General features: G+C 42.2%; 1 long non-coding RNA gene across 1 annotated transcript; it reads left to right on the top strand.

The window, feature by feature from the left end:
* The first annotated feature begins 524 nt into the window (after positions 1 to 524).
* On the top strand, positions 525 to 1704 carry LOC128431242 (uncharacterized). Its single transcript, XR_008334125.1, has 2 exons — positions 525 to 943; positions 1190 to 1704. It is a non-coding gene; the product is annotated as an uncharacterized LOC128431242 (long non-coding RNA).
* The last annotated feature ends 20504 nt before the right edge of the window (positions 1705 to 22208 follow it).

The raw sequence follows: 22208 nt of genomic DNA on the forward strand, positions 1-22208 counted from the left end.
AATGGACATTGTGAATCACCTTGTGGAAAATGAAGAGAGTCAGAGTTTTGAAGAGAGTGAAAGCTCAGAAGAGGATGAAAATCCTGTGGTGGAACCAGAAAATCAACAACTCACAGAAACAGAGTATGAGGAACCCCATGAAGATGCTGCAACTCCTCTATCAGACTCTGATGTCCCAGACACAAATGATGAACCTGTGGAAGAACGACATTTAGAAGAGGGAGCGAGCTCGCCTCAGTTAAACAGAGCCAGAAGGGATAAAGCCGCTAAAACAGCAAGAAGTGAAAGTGAAAGGTCTTCTACAGTCCGGAAATCTCTGAGAAAACCAAAACCACCTATGAGATTGACCTATGAAAAACCTGGTTACCAGTCCTGTGAACCAGTTACCATCATGCACCATGGTATGGTTATTCAACTCAAGTTAAACCCTCCAGACCAAGACAACGAACCAAGGAAAAAGTGCAAAACATCAAAAAGGTTCATGGAGGAGGAAGAGAAAAGAAATCACCTTTCCAAGTTAAAGAGGGACAAAAGGTGTGATGAGGACATCTACACATTCAGAAGAGGGAGGGTGTAGCCCTGTATAACAATCATTAGGATACAGTGCAGAAAGTTCATTATAAATAGACAAGTTCATATTATTAAAAAATAGTAGTTCAATTAAGGTTAAATACGGGATAAAACGTGATACATATAATATACACAGTTAATAAATAGATGTGTGGTCATTGGGCAGTAACAAAGTCACAGCCAATCCATCTAGAAAGGGGAGGGACATGAGGTGCAACGTGTGGGTTCAGCATGCTTTGAGCAGGTGAGAGGGAGAGAGAGATGGTCCGGAGTCCTGGAGGGAAAGTGTCGTGGTTTGGGAAACATTGGAGAGGTGTCTCGAGGTCGACTACTCGTTGTCCTGTTGTGTGCACTTCTATGTTGCCTGCCAAAGGTGAATATATTATGTATGCCTTCAATTGTATGCTGTAACTCCATGTTGTAGTGAAACAGACCGAATGTGAAATGTTATTAGCCACCCGCTAGCATAGCAACACGAGCCACCCGCTAGCATAGCAGCACGTGTTAAATAGCATAGCTTTAGCACTGTTGTTGTTTCAATGCTAAAACGGGATAATCGTTAAGTCTGTATGATTTAGTGTGAAGATTTTATGGCTCAACATAGTATGTGTAATTAAAGGAGACGGACGTCTGTGAAGGGAGAGAAACTGAGAAGGTTGCTGCTGGATGGACCCTGTTGTTTTCTTCTTCTCTGGATTTGTGCCTGTGTTTGGATTGACTGTCATCATCATCATCATCACCCCTATCTGAGATTATCATTGCCCTGTTGCTCCTCGTTTTGGACTTGTGAGTATTTAACTGACATGAAATGCACGTGCTTTTATTTTATGCTCTGGATTGAGTGAAGTGGCCACCACAGTTTTCAGGTCTCACCGCACCCGAGCATCATCACAGGCCTGCAACTGAGCCTCAAGGTTATATTTTCTGGAGTGGGCCCACATATGATTTTCTGTTTGTAAATTTAAACTTGAATTGTTTTGTTTGATTCATAGACCTGGGTAAGGTACATTTTTATTTAACATTTTAGAAATTCAGGAACTGTTTACAGCATTTAAAGAAACCCTGTATTTTTTATTTTGTGCATTTATTTTATATGGAAAATAAACACCTGTTGACGGTTTAGATTTTTGTAAATACAGTTGTGGTGGTCGTTAATAGTAATTAGGGGGATTTAAACATTTTTTTTAGTGTTAATGAACTCAGGCCCAGGAGATCTGGGTTACATGAAGCCAGAGCTTTTTTAGGTCTTTGAATTAAAAGTCCACAGACGAACAATAACACAACTTGTAGTGTAAGCTGTTAATTGTACTGTGCTCTTTATGTTTGCATATTAATTGGAAGGACGTTGAATTTCAATCATTTCTGATACTTCAGTCATGGAATAAATCAAAAAAATTTGGGGGCTGAGGCAGATATTGATATTAGACAGTAAAAACAATAAATTGCTTATGATGCCTAAGATGTTCTAATCAAACCCCTTATGATAAAGAAATGTAACTGAAGCTTGATTTTACAATTTCACCATAAACTCCACAACCTGTAGGAATTGAATTAAGGAAATAAATGCATACAGTATGTCTATTCTGTTACATATATTTTCTATGGTATACAATCTATAGTTATCAGAGAGCACAAATCTTTGAATTTAGCTGAACACACACTTTGCTAAAAGGCTATGGATTCTGGTTAATGGAACAAGATATCCACTCTACTTATGATTACGAATCTTGCATTTAAGATTTCAAAGCAGCAAACATACACAAACACACACATCGTTGTCTGAGGGTATCTTGGGACACAAACTCTGGTATTACACACAGGTCCGAGATAATTCATCCGTTTGTGTTCAGCCTCCCTCAGGTTCTTTTTTTGAGAACGGCTCAGCGGTGACAGTCTCTTTTAAGAGCTTTGGAATGATGCTCCTTCACGCTCTCTCTGACGGCCTTTCATCGCGTCCTCCCCTCTTCACTGTCCACTCGCTGATTAAATAGGACCTGATCTCGGTCTCTGCTGCTCCCTCCGTCACACCCCTCACCTCGCCGTCTCAAACTCTGCCACTCCAATTTCCTCTACGTCTCTCGCCGCCGCCACGTCTCGCCCAGAATCTCTTACTCAGCCCCGGACTATGAAAGCTGCTCGCCCTGAAGAGAGACACCTCATTCTCTGTCCCCGCACCGGGTCAGAGGTTAAGCCTCTCGCTCTCCTCTTCTCTGAAATGCAATCTTTATCATTTTCCGGGCGCAGATCTCCGAAGCCCAACTGATGCAGCAACCACGGTCCATAACAGACTTTTACAGCCATATGCTATGCATTCCAACATGATGTTGAAATTTCATTATTTCAACAACCCACACAATATGTCCACATAAAGCCTTAAAATGTGTGCTTCTGCTGCCACTGTCTCCTGCTGGGTCTCCATCTGCTGCATTGCTTTGCAGCTCAGACTTGTGTAGAACTCTAATCACTGAGCGACCGTCAAATCCCGTGTATCTTTTCTGATGGTTTGATACCAGCATCTGATTATGGCATCAAGACTTGTCACTTTTTCCTTACATAAGATAACGATAAAAGCCACATTTAAATATCTACAACCGCCGCTAAGGTTCCAAGTCTTTGAGGAACTGTGTAAGCAAATATGTTGAAAGAGGGAAAATGATCAAAAGCATGCAAAGGCAAATACATACGCTAGGAATAGGGAAATTTGAAATGTTTCTTTTTTGAATGCGGGATCCAGTACAGCGTTGATGTGTCCTAATGGATTCAAAACAGTGGACGTGTGGTGAAAACATAATGGAACTTGCCTCTGTAAAGAGGCCGATGGGGCAGAAATCTATAAAACCAAAGTATAGTGAGCTGAAAGATGCCAAAATATAATAGAATGGCACAAAGTAGAGCACATACCTAACAGTCCCCTTAAATTCAATCAAGCAGCACCAAATTACACATACTCTTGGTCTCATAAGTCTCATAAATACGTCTGATTTAATATTTTGTATTCATCAATATCCATTAATTACTACTATAATACAATGTTAAAGAATATTATAAAAAAAAAATATTGAACCCTTCATTCACACAGAGGACTCTTGACAAATGCGATATTTCTAGAGGGGGCGGGGGGGTCACTAGACTCTGATATTACAGGCAAAGAGCAAAAAGACCATGAAGTAGTTCTTACATGTTTTGAACATGTTACTTAAGTGTTAAATTGTGTTGCTCTGCAGTCGAGATCAATAGGTCATTACAAGCCGGATGCACTTGACTATTTTAAAGTGAAATAATGTATTTCTACACTCACTCGTGTCACTAAAGAGGTTAAAACACTTGACTGGCACAAAGAAGAGCAATTACCTTCGCCATGGCCAAACAGACCCCTTAAATTCCAGCAAGTGGCACTTGGTGATGGTTTCTTTCTTGGCTGATGTCCCATCCTCCCACTAAGGATCTTGGAAATTCAGTCAGTTTTTGCACTATCCTGCTGACGAACATAAAGCTAAAAAGGAAAAACTCACGGTAACAGCAGAGTCGGGTGATAATTCATGAGCAGAACCTTCAATATTACCCATAGTCATTTCATCTCTTGTATTATCTGGGAGGGATGAAGGCCTCTGTCCTCCATCAGCAGCTCAGCCTCAAACCCGGTCTTCTGCAAAAAAGGGACTCGTTTGTCTTTTGAAATTAGTGCGAGACACGTTTTGAGGTTTAGAAGTGCCGGAGATACTTTTGGTAATGAAACTGGTTATGACAATATGAACACTTGTTGAAAACCTATTACCGGATCCATCATGTGCTATTAGATGGCCCATCACCACGGCTGTTAATTTCTGGTGATGACTCATTATCGGAACTTCACACTGCTGTGGCTGTGTGACTTCCCCGCTGTATAACCGACGCTGCTCTCTCATTGGAATACATTGCGAATGAGCTCCCTGACCTCTGGTACCTTGGGCAAAGCGCCAGGCAATGCCCTTTAGAAGCACTCTCAAACTCGCGGCGGGCCTGCCCCCTTAGGCGCATGCACACACTAATCTTTAGCTAGCCCTTACATTATACAACCATAAACACACACCACTTGGCTTGATGCAACTAAGAGGTAAAATACCACAAACAGGTTTTCCATCAACAAACGGTGCCCATCGAGTTCTTACACTGATGTGCAAATGTCGTCCCGCAGGGCCGAATTGCCTCACCGTGGCACCGGAGAAGATGTGTCAGAATCGCTTGCCTCTTTCTCTCTCACCCTCTATCTCTATTGTGCAGTTTGCTGAAGCGTCTCTGACAGACTTCATCCACCCCTTCGGCCACACATGAGTGGACAGCGGAAGAAAAGAGGGAGTTTTTAATCCAATATTACCCGCACAGTGACATTGCAGTGGAAAATTACAGTTTTTTTTGCATGAGGGAGATCAAAGCCGTTGGCCTTATTTTGCCGGTGGTGCTTGAGGATTAAAGTTACCCTCGTTCCATGGACTCCTGATTTGCGAGCAACATCAAAGCAAATAGCACAGGCGTCTGATTCATCAGAGAAAACATTTGTCAACATACTCACTTAACCAGGCAACTGTTAAAAAAAAAAAAAACAGGAAGCGGGGAGAGAGAAAAAAATCTGGAAGTGGTCAAATGAACGATAGGATATAAATAAAAACTTTCCGAAAGTTGGCAGGATGTGCTGTTCAGTCGGCTCCTCCAAAGGCTTAGCAAAGATCCAGTTGGCAGCAGGCTGTCTCTGCAGAGCACAGATGGATTAGGAACCGACAGTCCAGACCATGCTAGCAGACGTCAGAATGACAGATGTGTTGCTAAGGCCCAACACATGCTTTATGAAGGTCTTGGATTAGCCAGAACTCCCCAGCATAGTGGGAGTTTTGTGCACGATTCAGAGGGTGCCATGTGAATCACGATGCCATCTCACAGTTTAGTTCAGTGAGGCTGAATCCAGGGAAGTGTGCAAAGACGAGCGGCTTAACGGCCTGTTCTCAACCCCCCCCCCCCACCACCCCATAAATGAATTCCTCATTTATCCCCCTCAGACTCTGCAGGGTTATCGGTTGCGTGCATTCACACATATATTTACAGGCAATTTAATGTCATACTGACATCAACTTTACCGCTTTCCATAAAAAATAAATGAAAAAAAAAAAGGCTATACGCGATGGAAAGAGTTGAAAGCAGAAGTGCTGTGCTGAGCTTCAAAAAGGGAAAAGTCATTCAATTGCAATGTTGTGTGTGAGAGGTGAAATGAGTTTTGCTATCCTGTCATACGAAGCTGCTCCGCTGCTCTTGTTCGGCAGAGGAGGTCGGTGGAAAAATAATGACTTTAAATGGTCTTAAAATCTGAAAAATAGCAAAATAGCTGTGATTTAAAGCCACAAACAGCCACAAATGTGACTCGATATATTTGAAAAAACAAAACAGCACAGGGAGGAAAATGAAACAAGACAAACAATGAATAAATAAATGATGATGAAGTAAATAGCCTGGGCTCGGAATAATGCCTGTGTAATTCCAGAGGCAGGGAGACACTAGGCAGCATGATCAAAAGCAGCACATGTGCCACTGCCAACTGTGACCCGTTGGATTCAGCATCACCCATTAGCGGGCGTCCGCTCTCATTAACCGACATCTGTATCTTAATTAAGACACAGACGACAGGAATAGATGCAGGTGGCTGTGCAGGACGGCCACTTAAGCATCCAGGCGGCATTTCCTCTCACCTTTATTGGGATTTCAACAGCTTTTATAAAGGTACACGGGGCAGTGAGCAGCGGTCTGTTTGGTTTCCTAATAAGGCCGGGATGAGACTGCCGCTCCGGTTCCCCGGGGCTTTTAAGGGAGGGTGACTTAAAAGCAAAACTGCAGAATCTCTGCTGGACACTTTAACCCTCAATACGCCACAGTCTTTTCAAACCTTTTTATTGACAGCGAGGCTCGTTTGTGCAGCGAATGTGGGTTCATGCGGTTTCTGTTAAATGTTTATCACATTGATTTTCTATCCTTTCTTCTTCGAGGAGAAGCTTTAATAAACACGCGAACAAGGACCAGTGCTGCATTCTTTTGTAAATTTGTGTCACTGCCATCTATTGAACTGAGGTTTAGGCAATTGATTATTTGCAAGAATAATAAGAATCCCTTTTTAAAGTGTCATTTTTGCTCATTGAATGACACAACAGGTTCTTTGCATCCATAGTCTGTTAAATCCAAGGCTGTGACAGTCGAGTGGGAAAGCTGCTGAAGGCCCTCTCATTAGGAATTATGATTTTACCATTATTATCCATTATGTATTAGCAATTACAGCTATTAATCAATTAGGCGAGCAGCTGGAGATAGGGCAGGCTGTGGCGGTGTCGGGGAGTGTAATTGGAATTTTAACAGTGTTTCTTCACACCGACAAATTTGTTTCATGACATTTACACCGAGCGGTTTGACCAGAGGAATTTACAGTGTGAGAGATGCACGAGTCAGACACGGCACAGGTGTGCGAGAGGTAAGTGGTGACAAATGTAAAAGCGCGGTGCAGTCTGTATCTGAGCGCGGGGGGGGGACCTGAGCTTTACAGCCCGGTCACAACCGTGAGTTATCATTGCAATGATGCTAATAGGCTCACGGTCATTTGTTTTTCGGTTTACAAGCTTTTCAGTTTTTCATATTACATTAATTGTGTTATGTTATATTTCACCTCATAAAATACCACATGCCCCATTATAAATATAATTATTAACTACAATCATTGCCCTGTGTTTCTATGCCTGCTCCAACCAGTGCGGTTTGCAGCTCACATCGAATATCTTCTAGACACATTTGCAGTCACCGTGAACTTTGACCTTTGACCATGGAAATCAAAACAGTTAATCTGAGTTCAGGTGACAACTGGTCGAAATGCCAAGACAGTCCTTAAAGACAGACTTATATTTCATGTTCAAGAGGCCACAACATGTTTTGACCTTGACCTTTGATCACCTAATTGTCAGGTCATGTACGAGTCCAAGTGGAGCAAATTGGAAGATAGACATTCTGGAAACATCACATTCAATAACATGTGGCTGACGATCGGACTACACGAAAAACATAACGCCCCGGACCACTAAGTGTCGCCAGCACTGAGGCATAATAATAAAAGGTCGGACAAGAATCCACTTTGGGAAAGCAGAGCTGATAGACACACAGCTCAAGATGAATTGCATTTAAAGAGGTGTGATGAATCAAGTTGTGTAGAAATGGACAAAGAAAAAGTTGCACCACCTATCGCCACGTTCTCCAAGGCAGAGGGGGGGGCAGCTGATTAACTCGACAGCCACTGAGCGGAAATCATTTTTCAATTTAATGAAAATGAATAAGGTCTATGTGTCATGATTACAAACTGTGCTGTGGGACTGAACGCAGTCTCTACTTCTTTAATTAGGCTCCGTGAATTCCTGATAATCTTGTTTGTTAGAGGTGCAAACTCTCTTGAGCGTCTCTTGTACAGCTGCCTTCAAAACACACAGTAGGGGGCTGTTGGCAGACGTTACAAATCTCCCAGTAGACCACTCTGTCGATCCCATATACACCACATCAACATCAGCATAAAAAGAGTGCCACCATCTCTCTGAGGTCTGTTGGTTCGACGTTAATACATGCAGCCATGATATTATCCCGGGGGGGGGGGGGGGGGGGGGGGGGTATATCAAGTGGAAAAATTAGCTTTTATTTATGTGTTAAATGAAGTTTCTACTATCACACGCACACATAAGCTTGCTGTTGAGTGATACTCATCATATCTAGATGAGATTGTGGTTGTCTCAAAGTCATCGCTCCCATCTGCATCTGCACCCCCCCCCCCCCCCCCTCCTCTTCCCCTCTCCCTGCTGCACCGCTCTATCGACATTCAGTCATCCTGACAGATGTTTCAGTCAGCTGGGATTAAAAAATGGAGGCAGAGGTGATAGATCACCTCCATATTGAAGGATACCGTTTTTAAAATGGCCTTACATACTGTAAACGGCAGGCAAACCACAATAAAACACACTTTAGACTGAGAGCAGCTGGGGAGACAGAACGCGGTGTCAGCATTTGGAAAGACTGTTTAAGAACTTATTAATTTGACTTATGGGATGTTGCATGAGGCTAACGCTCGGTATGGAACATACACGTAGTAAAAGATAACACAAATCCATACGTGGTTAATTTATGGGCAGCGCTGTCAGTCACATGGTGAATGCAGCTGCAATGCAAAGCAGTTTCAGGACTTTGAAACCAGTCTGGACCTTTACTGCGCGCTACTCTCTTTTTTTCCCCTTTACAAAGAAATGTCTGATGAAGCAAAAGTGCCATGAAAGTTCTTAACAAAGACATTTACACTGAAATGCTCCAGGGCATCGTGATCCTTCGGGGGAGCTTGTCGGAAATCTGCCTTAAAGAGTAATTTTTGTGTTGCACAGAAGGGTGAACATGCCCTTTCGTTCAAGGGTATGAATGCAGCTTGCTTTTCGAAATCGTTCAGTTAAAGTCAAGTAGAAATTGCAGGTAAAAGTGAAAACGCATTATAAAATGAACGACTTGAATTATCCAATACAAGCCTATCAGTAGCTTTACAAGTTTAAATTAAATGAAATAACTATGAGACAATGATACATATCACAACGTGACAAATCTTTTTAATATAGGAGTCTAATGATGGTTCTCATCATTAGTATAACTAAACACATATATATATATATATGTTTTTTGGGAGTACTTGGTCCTTTAAATAGCTAAAAAATAAACAGTAGCCCCTGGTATGCAATTTAAATGTTGTATTACTATATTGATACACTCACAGCCAATGTTTAAGTACCATGAGGGCCATTAATGCACAGCCATCATAAAGAGGACTATGATTTTAATTAGTCATTGAGTTTTATGTAATCTTTTCCCATATTTTCCCATATATCATTAAATTTGTTTTCACCGGTTGTACTGTTGTACATTTTTATTTGCTATTGTTATATTCTGTGTGCATTACATTTAAATTGTTTGGTACAACACTTTTTCGGCACTAATCATACACACAGTGCTACACAATTAACATTAAATAAATTAACTGGACACATTTTTCTATTCAGCATCTCAAACACAGAGAGAACAAAATATTTGATGGAAACTGTCGACCCAGTAGGAGTACTGTATCTCTAAATGCAAATGTGAACAAGAAAGTGCAGTGACAGCCTTTCAGATGTGACAAACGCACTCACATATTTGTTTTTGATTCATGTCCTCTGACGTTTGCGTGGGAGCTTTTTCTGAAAAGCCTCGTTTTACTTTTCTGTCACGTCTAGAAACGTACTTCTCCTCCTTCAGGGCGACTTCCGTCATAAAGGCAAACTTGTGATGGGCAGATTCCTGGCACCAGCAACACGCAGCTCTGTTTACAGACATGAGTGTAATAGACCACCATGTCATTACCCAGTCCATTGAACTGGCTAATAATATGACTTACATGAGGGAGGCCAAACCACTGTGTGCCAGTTAGGTTTTCTGTTGCTATCAATTTCACAGTGAGTGTTGTCAGCAGCTGTCACTTCTCCTCAATGCAGACCTGGTATATACTGTAGGCAATATCCCAGCACAGAGAAAAGTAAGTGGACTTAATGCAAATAGAACAGTGGTTCCCAAACTTTTTACAGTCTCGTACCCCTTCAGACATTCAATCTCCAGCTACGTACCCCCCCCCCCCCCCGACGCACGTATACAGCCTATAACACTTGAAACTTTGAAATTGTCAGGGATTTCAGGACTTATAATAATCGTAGATGACAAAATAATGTTATCTACGAAATTCTTAAGGATCAATTAATAGATTGTCGATTAATTATGCCCATCCCTAGTTTTGACTAACGGTCACTAACCTACCTGTAACTTTTTTTGGCAGTGTAATTATTTTGCTGAATATGGGTATTTTTGGCAATGCAAGTTGGCTATTCAGACTATTTAATATTGCACGATTATTTATAGCTCAGTTTGAAAATGTAATGGGCTTTTTCACTTTGAAAACGCAGATAAAATGTTCTCCCCACGTACCCCCTGAACCACTTCGCGTACCCCTTGGGGTACATGTACCCCAGTTTGGGAACCGAGGAAATAGAAGACGGGGATGTTAATGTCTAGAAAGGGCAGCATGTTGGTTTCGATAGACGGGCAGCTAAACGCAAATCGACAGAAATTAGCAAACATGATCTGAGGCTAAATTTAAAGAATTACTCAAACAGTTTCGTACTCAGGGAATCTTTGCCAAAAACTTCTTCAACAGTTGGCGGAATTCGCAGGTTCTAAAAGCTGCAGCCTTTGATTCCACGTTAACGCCACAGAGGATGAAATAGTCCTCACATCCGGAAAATAATCATCCCAGTTTAGCATCAAAGTCTTCTTCCCTACTTTTTCTAATTGATTCCCGGTGGAGCTGTGCTGCACACTGGCATGACATGTGAGATACCGAGGAAGGGACGAGTTCCTTTCCCTCTTTCAGCCAAAAGGAAACAATCAGCTCAAAATCACAGAGACGTAGTTTCCCTGCTGCATGTCGGATTCATATTGCCAGATTCAAATCTACGTTCGCCGGCTGATTATGCTCTTTGATATCAGGTCATTTAATACCGCAACCCCCGAGACGCAAATGCAATGAGTAATCCCAAAGCAACGGGGCTGGCGGACGAGGCCGACTGCTAACACAACAATCCAGTCCCCCCGTGCAACACACAGATGTTGCTGGATGAGATGTGATAATAATTACAGAAGAGAATCCAGCAGAATGAACAGAGCCTGGCAGCCTGATAAGGCAATAAGGAATTACTGAGGCACAAGTAATAAAAGGCAGGATGAGAGGCTCGCTGAAGTAAACACCACCAATGCGACTTTCAAGTTTGCGTACGGATTACGTTAGCATGATTATGAAAACACTAATAATTAAATCACAACACCAAAGCAGCTTCTATCTATAATCTATAGGTGCCGGAGGAGTTTGAAATAGAATAAATAAGACTCTGCTCCCTCAACAGAAACATCCAGAGCCATTATATTTGATTAGAGATTTTTTTTTAAGCCTTTTCTTTCCAGCCCACGAGGATGATTCCTCAAAAAACGGAGCACTCGCAAATAGGATCACATCAAAGTGCCAAACACGCCACAGCATCTGATTAGATTTTCTTTTTTTCCCGCGTGTAATCACAACCTTTTTTTGGACCAATATATTAATTACAACTCCAAGCAATATGAATTTATCAAATCTCATAGACCGGCTCACATTGCGAAGCTGCCAGAGTTGATATCATTAACTTCACATTTCATTTTTCCTGTTTCACATGTAATTTAGCATGCCATCTGGTACTGTATGGAGGCCGAGTCAAGCCTTAGCATAGCACTCTGCTGCATATAGAAGAGAGAATAACGACACTTAACACTTCAATAAGAAATGTAAACACAACAATGTAAAAAATATGTTGATGAATATTTTCCTACTGTAGCTACTTTTAATACAGTTTTCTAGTGGTCTAAGGACTCGGCCGCCAGAGATAGATTCAGAGAGTCGGGGGGGGGGTTCAACTTTTCCATTTCCCAGCTAATCTTATTCTCATTATGTTTTCAAACATAAAGCCTGAAAAGAAAACATAAAAATAAACATATTGAGAACACTTAAGTTATGCAATTATGCTTCACAAAGAACCGGCAAAGACTCGTGGTGGCTGGTTGTCATAGCAACTCAACATGCTGGTTCAAGTTGTCCATTCGCGAAAAAAAAAGCAGTGAGAAATAATGAGCAGCGAAGCAAAGACATGTCACCGACAGGAGGACAAGGGAATAAAAAGCACCCTTTACTTTTATTCACCTACGGCTTTCTATACAACGACTACACAATATTTGGTATCTGCTCAAGGCCTAAATTTTCCACAATAGAGCAAAAAAAAAAAAAGTAATCATCTCTCGTCTCTTTGGCTTTATCTCATGACCCTATCGAGCTGCCCAGCCCCAAGATGGGGAAGCACTAGATTCTACTTTATCGAACTGTTTATGAAGACTAGCCACACTTGGATTACTTCTTGTATGGTTATGACTCTGTATTAAAAATTTAAGATTATACTAAATCATAATAATAGTCAGGGGGTCAGTTTTATGCATAATGACTGCTTTTACTTTTATACTTTACTATAGGCTACAACTCGATCTATCTGGGTTATGCCTGAATGTTGTGACACACAAGAGTGAATACTTAAGAAGAAACTGAAAATACACGTGATGTCACGTGTGTTTTTGCCACAAAAAAATAAACGGAATTTTACCAATTATATTTTATCTGCCCTCCACTATCGTCTGGGAAGCACAGCTCTTCTCTCTGTGTCGGCTGTGAAATATTGGACAATTCGTCCCCTTCTGACCTGCTGCAGTTCTTTAAATGAAACAATCTGAGAAGTTTAGAGGTGAAATCTGTCACTGTTGACAACAATCTGAAAAGACCCAAAAGCCTAAAGTGGACACTGCTTTTTTTTTTAAATGAGGGATCACAAACCCAAAAAGGTTGGAAAGTTAAGAAAGCTTGTTTAATGTTTAATATAAAACCAAGATCTGAAAGTATTAATTGAAATTGCAGCACTTTCTTTTTTTCCCCTTTCTGTCGGTGTCATATCATTTATTCACAGCTCATCACATTGAAGGCGAGTTTCCAACGCTCACCATCATATCAACCGCGGCCTCTTCGCGGTGCACCGCCTTGACTCAAAGAAATAATTACTGGATTGAATCGGCTGTTGGGAAATGGACTCCAGAAGGTCAGTGGGCAATGCTCGTGCTCTCGGGCGGAGGAGACGAAGGCGTGGACTGGACAACCCCCTACGTCTTGTCTGGCCCCGGTGAGATTACCGGCGATGTAATAGGATCGTCCATTTTCTGTAATGGAACACAGAGAGGCTAAGCCCTGGCTTGGGTCTGACTCGCACTCCAGATCCCCACCAAGGCGACAAGAACAAAAGCAATATATATATAGTGTAAACAGCGTATACATACACATGTTTGGAGGGGAAAGGAGGCTTAGCTGCCTTTGGCCGTGTACACAGGGTTTTCTTCGAACCGCAAAATGGGGCAATGCTTCCAAGCCACAAAAATCCCTGCTGAGCCGTAATGAGAAGTGGAAAGAGGGCGACGGGGAAGGCTTTGGCTGCATTTGTTTGTACAACGGCGTCATGTATTTCATGTTGTTTAATTGGCTCATTTGCAAACTGATGATACACATTCGCAGATAATGGAGACTCTGCATTGAAATGCACGACACAGACGCACTTAGAGAAAAAAGGCTGGAAGTGGTACAAATGATTTCTCCCTTTTTATTGACGACTTAAACATCACGCGCTCCGACGCAGAAATCAATCAGCTTAGTGTGTCTGACATATTGAGAATAAACACTTTTGCGCGGTCTCGAGTTATTTCAAATGAATCTACAAGGAACGCCGAGATGCAAAACCCGTAATTTGGTCTCTCGAGTCGATCCCGCGAGCATTTCACAGAGAAGCCTTCAAAGGCTCCGCGAATTTATATTGTCAATAGATGATTTGTTTCAGCGGGGGAATGTTTTTCAGAGGCAATTCCATCTGAACAGATTTTATTGACTGAATCATCTTTTTTTTAAAGGTTGGCCCTACAGAAGCAGACAGAATCCAGTGTTCACGAGGATCTGATCGTCAGGCTTCTACCCTCTGCGCTGGCTCTTTAGAGAAAGCTCCTCCAGGTTAAAAACCACTACGGCCAACTGTCACACGTCTGCTAGGGTCGCTACAGCTACTGCATTCCATTATTCCAACGAGAGGCCACGACAAATACGTAGCTGGAGAGTAAAAAATAATAATAATACAAGGCATCACATTATTTCTATTCAGGGAGTCATTTATCAAAGCAGATAAACACTGTCGTCTGCTCCCCTATCCCAAGGCCCAGAATAGTAACCATCTGTTCTGACAATTTCTCAGAGAAGCAACATTTGCATTCGGCCTTAATGAATGTTCAGACCCAGCAGGTATCGTCAGCCTCCGTGGTGATATGGTCTGGGGGGTGTTAATGAAACCTGTTGAGGGTGCAGGAGGAGAAATATGAAGCTGACAGTTACATTAGCCACATCTAATCCATTCATTTCCCGTTGCTTTAAAGAACGGGAGGCGCAAACAATGCGTCCGAATCCTGCAAAGGCTTCCAGCAGCTAGAGCTGTGTGATTCCAAACTTCTGAAGGGGGGAAACCAGTCTGTACACTATTAAGTACAGATTGGTAGTGATGAAAGAGAGGCTCTTTAAAAGAGGTGTGCAACTCTTTAAAAGCTCTTTTGTGTGTTCATCAACGAGCACGGCTGGCTCTTTTTAAGGAGCCGCTGTCACCTGGCAACCAAGGCCAACCTTTGACGGCATCTTGAGGCCGTTCCATTAATTTCATGTGCCTCTTAACAGGTTCATTATTTTAAATCTAGTGCACTCCACAATAAAGTACAGAACATTTCCTCCATGTATTCAAAAGTTTAACTTCTGCGTTAATGCATCAGAAAGCTCTCCAAAGTTCGGCTGGGTGACCACCCACTCTCAGGACAATGGTTCTCTAATCACAAAAGGAACAACTGTAAGTGTTGGCTGTCATAGTTGGAGATTTTTTAATTGCTAATCACTGCTCTTGTAGCACATACTATCGAAGCAAATTGGTGCCAAATTAATAGTCAGCCACCAAACAGCCAATTTTAATATTCCATCTATTGTATTTTGTGAATAGTTGTTTTAATACCATTTAATTAACTGCACTGATTTTGAGTTAGAACTGTAAAGAGCTTGTTGAAATTAGGCAACTTGTATCATATGTCTGTATTTGTGATACATACAGCATATACTGGAAAGCACAAACTTTAACACGCAAAATGTAGTAGTTTGGTCTCGAATTGCATCTGTACTCCTGGTAATCTCCAACCAAACAGTAAAAGAAAGCACAATCTTATGAGGACCACAAGAGAACAAACAAACAATGTCTCCTCGCTTCCAAGTCAAAAAATCATGATTGACATCTGAGAGCCTGACACTAGGGCTGGGCGATATGGAAAAAAATGTTATCACGATATGTTTTTCCATATTGATCGATCTCGATTCTTATCACGATATGTAGTTTTTGCAGATGCTGCCAGTGTGAGGGGCATCCCGAAGCTTGAAGAAACAAGAGATTCACTGAAACTTTACAATAAAGTTTATTAACATAAAAAAAAAAGAATATGCCTTCCAATAATGAGCACAAAATGTTTTTGTGAAGGTCTTCATACTTCCATTGATTAAGAGAGCATCAGGGCCCAAAACTAGCAAAATAAAATTCAGAGCAGCGCTCTTAGCTCATACAGTCTTATATGCTTAGTGCAAACTAAGTGACTGGTCCCTTTTCACTATATATAGCATTTTTTGATTTTGTAAACAACCTAAAAAAACAAACAAGTAAACGTGGGTCAGACCCTCTGACACATTCAAGTGCTAAACTGTGAGCTCGTACCTGGGGTCTAACACTTTGATCAGTTTCCTGAAGCCGTCCCTCTCCACTGTGCTCAGGGGCATCATATCTTTAGCTAAGCAATAAGTAATAGCGCTCGTTATATATTTTTGCCCCGCTTCGATTGTTTTTAATATGGGGCAATGGCAGCAAAACACGACTGGGTGGACTGTTGTTTTGCTAACGTGCGCTTACTTTTGCCACGTGAGATCGAATACATGTCACAAGGAGATAATCGAAATCGATCAAAATTTTATCGCGATCCCGAATCGAGATCGCCCAGCCCTACCTGACACCACTGCTCCTCTTTAGAGTCACTACTACAGACTAGCTCCAAATGACATCCAAAGATGGCAGCACCCATATCTGGAACATCTTTTTTTTTTACAGTGGGAGGAAGTGGAGATACATCGTCCATCTTTAAATACATCCGACATAAGATAAAACATGTTTAACCCTCCAAATTAAAATTACAAGACTGTAAAATCACCAGCATGTGGACGCTGAAAATTCAGGTAGACATTCGGTGCAATAAATTGAGTGCTATTTCAATTTTAACAAGGTTTATAGTTGTGATCGTTTAAAAATGTTAACTTGCTGATAAAATGAAATTTACTACAGCAATGATATACATCCATATATTAAGTTAAATTCCTCTGAATAACTCTCAGTATAACCTCCTACAGGACAATATATTCCATATACTGTAGTCTCTCCACTGTGAGCAGAGAGAGCTTCATGCACATGCTGAGCTCACGTCAGACTGAAAGAAATCATTGCATTCCCACCGCTGCTCTGGTAATATCCTTCAGCCCATAAACAGGAAATGAGGCGCTGCAATAAAAAAAGATTCCGTAAGCTGCCATTTAAAGTCAGAATCTCATGACGCCCCTGCTTGTTGAGAGACACCTGTGGTTAATGACGGCAGCAGCAGGGTCCCATAATCCTGTTTGAGAAGTATCAGGCAGCAGGAAAGCGCCTGGAGGTGGAGGCAGAGGAACAACCGGTGTCTCAGACGGCTGCCTGCAAAATATTGGGGATGTTACACGGTTTCAAGAGGAAAGACGACAATGCATCCACCTGCTTTGTTCGGTTGCACATGTTTCGGTGAGTTTTTAATGAGAAACTGCAAAAGATACATGGAAAACTAAGCCCGATATACCACTGCCTTAACTTTACTTCCTAAATGACTGATGCAGCCAGGCTAAGGTTTTGATGCACACACATGTTACCACACAAACAGTGTTTCCAAAAGTCTAAGTTTTTAGAGTATTGTGGATGACAGGCGTAAATGTAGACATCATTTTGTGAAGTGAAAATGAGGGAACAGAATTTCCATCACCACCTCAGAACTCATACAGAGTAGATGATGTGTCACTCGTCTGCCTAATTATGTGCCGTTTGGTCAAATCCTATTAATTTACCATCCAACTAAATGCAAATGACTCAGCAAAGTGCTGCAAACCGACCAGTGATGGGGAATCTGTTATGCCCAGTGAGACTTGTTTTGTTTACCAGAGCAGGCTGGTTTAAACGGATGCGAGCGACGAGAGAGGAAATCGTGTTGGGGAGCCTTGGCAAAGAAAAAACGAGCTCGCCGCAGGGTGCTCCGCTTCCCAAAACTGGTTGTTGACCTCCATCTTCCAGGGTGCGAGTGAGTAACAAGCTCCCGGGAGAACGGCTCCCGAGAACATGTTAATGTTAGTCTTTTATCTTCACAGGGAGGAAGGGGGCTGGATTCGGCTCCTTTTGTTTTGGTTGTTTCACTAATTTGCAACGGTGCGTACCTTTAAAAGAGGAAATCACTTTGACCCCATCTTTGGTTTCCACAAAACACATCAATTTTTGTAAACATTTTGTATTCCCCTGTGTTGGCGGAAGCACTACTTGAGCTCTGACTGTGCACGGAGGACGCACTTATCACACTTGTGTCAAAACCGAGTCTGTGAAAGCATCTGGACGTATAGATTTTCTATGGAGTTGACGGATAAAAAGTAATGTTCAGAGGAGTAAAAGGAGGCGTCTAACAGCTGCTGCAGGCACACACACACACACACACACAGACACAAACACACACATTCAGACTCACAGAAGGATTCTTTTCTATGTGCAGACGCATTTACTGTGACAACGATGAAATCTCTATCTATAGAACAGAGAAGAGGAGGTCGTGCGATCTATGTAACTTAAACTACATACGGCAGAATAAAAGGTCATATTGCAGATAAGTGGTACTAATCCATCTCATACATTTAAATAGACTAAACGCAGCTGTGATCCAGAGAGGTTGCTACTGCTCTTGTCCATAAGATGCTACTATGACATGTATACAATCGTACTTTGGTTTATGCTACTACTGATAGCCGCCCTATGGGGAGTCCTAGGCTGCTATTTAATGTTCCAATGTGGTTATTTTCAGTTTTATAAAATGGTCTAATGGCTTCTATGTGTGGTTATACAAAGCCACCGAATCAATTTCAAATCATTCGTCAGCTGCTTTGAGACCTTTTTCGGATCTGACGCCCTAATTGGTAAGATAACACCTTTGCTATCTCCAAATTGTATATAATCATTTTTGAAACTATCTCCCGACCTGATGCTCTAATGGTGGATAATATAATTATACAATACATTTGTTTTTTTACATATTACTGTTTTCAGGCTGTTTTAAATGTGTGAAATCATTTCTGCAATGTGTTGACGGTTTTCCAGTACAGGTTACTCTTGTGTTAAAGTCATATTTTCTGCAGACCCAGCCGTCCCCTCTTCACACGCACATGAACTCTGCTGAGTATCAAATATCGCATCCTGATAATTATCTCTGAAGGGATCAAAAGTGTTGTAACGACACAAAATGCTCAGGTAATTTATGACACCGTGAACATTTTCTATTTACCTCATGACCCAATTCAATTATCTGATGGCGTGATCACTGCAATAGTAATTAGAGTTTATTGTAATTACAGGCCGTGATTCAGACGGATTACTCACCGGAGGAATCGGGCTATTCAATTGCAGACGACAGGGTAAGGTTTAACTGGCCTAATGCATCTATAGATTAATAAAGGCTGGTTAATATTTCAAAACTTCACACTGTGCTTCTGAGCAAAGTACTCGAGGTGAAAGGGTTTCTTCACAACGGAGAGGAAATCACTCCGTAGGGCGGCGACCTCCTGCAGCTCGGTGAGCACAGAGCGCGTTGGAGTGCCTTTATAAACTCACTTTCTCTCCCTCCACATTGTCCATATCTGCAGCAATCTCAATTAGCAGATCTGAGAAAAACAGTGGCAAGAGGGACCCGCTGGAATCATGGGAATCATGCGAGCGATATATTTTTTAAAAGCAACCCAGTGATGTGACGCACCAAAGCAAGAGGAGATAGGGCTGAACGCTGGCCTGCTTATTGATGCATATGTACAGCCGTGCTTGTTTATGTGTGGCAGCTCCAAGATAAGTTGCACAGCCTTATCTCCCGTTGGGCTATCAAAGAACTCAAGCACAATTCAACACAGATTTGAAGAAGCATCTGGCTCCCCGTTCCACCCAAGCCCTCAGGAAAACCACCGCCGCTGCCTCCTTCAGACTGGAAAAATAAAAATAAAAGCCCAACACAAGGCGACATCTGGTCTTTCATCTCAGCCACTACTGTCCAAAGAGGAAAAGAAAACAAGAAACCGTCAGCTAGTGCATTAATATAAACTGGTATCTCTCATTTGATCATGAGTGCTTTTTAATTATGACATGAATGAAGGCCAAAACACGTGGGCTCCTCCATCTAAAGCTGCTGAAGCTAACATTTAGTATGTCCTGCGTGCTCACAGAGACATCATCCTCATCACAGCCGACAGTTCCATTTTCGAAATCGAGTCGAAACTGGCTCCTGTGTTCAATTACACCATTCAGCGTCTCTGTTTGTAAAAGCTCATTAATGTGAAGCTGCTCTTTCCTGCCACACACCATTAAGATAAAATATTGAAACAAGCGGCTGATAAACACAAATTATGCATATCATGGGCTTTTAAAATGTGCGGCAACCGCAGGCACCTGATATCGAACACCGTCGCCGACTAGAGGCAAACCTAATTTAAATGAAACACCTGCAGAAGCGTTTAATTTGAAAAGCAGCGGCAGAATGTCAGCGGACTCCGAGCCGAAGCATCAGGAGACCACACGGCAGTCTGCATTTTCTTTTCCAATGCTATGAGCAGCAGTCTCCGAGGCTCTCTGACATTTCAATACGTAATGCATCCGGTTTGCTGAGGTCCCAGAGGAACTTTGAGCTCGACAGCCCCCCCCCCCCCACCACCACCACCACCACCACCACAGCATGTCCGCCTCCCCAGCAGGGCTGTTTGTTGCAGGAGCATTTGCAGGTTCAAACAGAAAAGTGAGATTAGACCCGAGGGACACAAACACCAGCGCAACAGGAGGAAATTGGGAACCGAATGAAAGAAAAATAAATTATGCCAAAACCCCCTTATTAACAATTAGTGCTGGTGAGGGGGCTCTCTCCTGCTTTTGTTGTGGCTGATTGTTTTGAGAGCGGCATCTGAGGCAGCCGGGGTTGTTAGACAAACAGCATTGGCTTCAATACAGATTGTCAACACACAAAAAGGGCTGCTTGACAAATGCAATTCGTGGGCCTGCAACTTTTGCAGGAACCAAAGATAAACTATGAGGGGGTGTCACACGACTGAGACATCGCAAGCAAAGAGCAAAGAAGCAGATTTTGTCAAATTCGTCTCAACTAAGTTACAGTATCTCACAGAAAGATATTTGCGAGAGGTCAACACACATTTTAAGCAAACTAAAACGTCACCCCACCAAGGTCCAACAGTCCAACTTAAATTCAATCGAGCTGCAGCAACTTGCAGATACCCATTGATATCAGTCTCCTAAATTTGCCTTATCATCAAGATCCATAAATTATTACCCTGGGAAATTTGTGAAAATGTAAAAAACAAAACAAGTAAAAAAAACTAAATCGGGATACTTAAATCAAAATTCCTGCGATTCTGTTGATACTGCTGACAAACTGCACACTGGGTTGAGATCATAACCTTCTTGGCGGAGATAATAATTACCTGTAATAATTGGTGGGACAAGGAACAACAAAGATGAGCAACTTTCACCTGGCAACAACCTAATCTGTGAGCTAGTGTTTAATTCCACTAAATCAGAGCTAATTTACCATTAAAGAAGGTAACTAGTGTTAAATTGAGAGATTAAATAGAGTCATGCATCAGGATGTTAAGTGCATCTCTGTCAAAAAGCTCAAATCAACTACAAACACTTCTATTATTGTACGTATACTGGTGAATTGTGTATGTAGACGCCTTCTGAACTCAACTCTCTGCGGACTGTGTTTGTACATGACATGATAAAAGGAGCTTTTATAATGATAAATGACTCAAAATGCAAACAAGGACCCTCAAAATAGATCACGTGTGAGTGCATACTACAGGTAAGGGCTCCAAAAGGTACCTGCTTTGAAAGATCATTTGTTCCACTGAACATTAAAGATGTCACGTCTTCCAGTTTTCGTTCACCGACATTTCCTTTTTGGTCTCCACTCCTCATCATATCTCATGTCTGCTCTCTTCTACTTTCATGTGGCATAAACAAATCACACGGATCAACGTTTCTGTTCCCCGGCTAGCAACATCAACTTCTGATCGTCCGTTTCAGTACCGGAGGCGGCTTCAAAGTTCGGAACACAGTTCATCTCACTTATCTGTGTAGAGGACATGGCTGTTCCGCCCAGGGGCCCCCTGCGGGCCAGGTTTGGTGAACCCTTACATCCAATCACAGCTGGTGAGAGGCTGTTTGGGCAATGATGAGCAGCTGGCTTTGTCACATTAGCCGTGACCGCGCGTGACCCCCGGGCGGCTTGGCAGACTGCTCGCTTACCGACGGCCCTGAAAGGGGAAGCTCGGTGTGGGGACCGGGGAGGGAAATGAGCCGGAGAGGGCGCTGTCTGTGACAGGACGCCAGCGGACTACAAGAAAAGGAGAGACGCTCAAGCGTTGCCTCCGCCTCTGCTCAAACTGGCCGACGGCCAACAGAAGCAGATGTTGTATGCTGATTTGGTGACTTGCACGCTCCAGGGGGGTTATTTATAAAACGGTCTCTCGGTCA

This window comes from Pleuronectes platessa, chromosome 24, assembly GCF_947347685.1.
Source record: "Pleuronectes platessa chromosome 24, fPlePla1.1, whole genome shotgun sequence".
NCBI lineage: Eukaryota > Metazoa > Chordata > Actinopteri > Pleuronectiformes > Pleuronectidae > Pleuronectes > Pleuronectes platessa.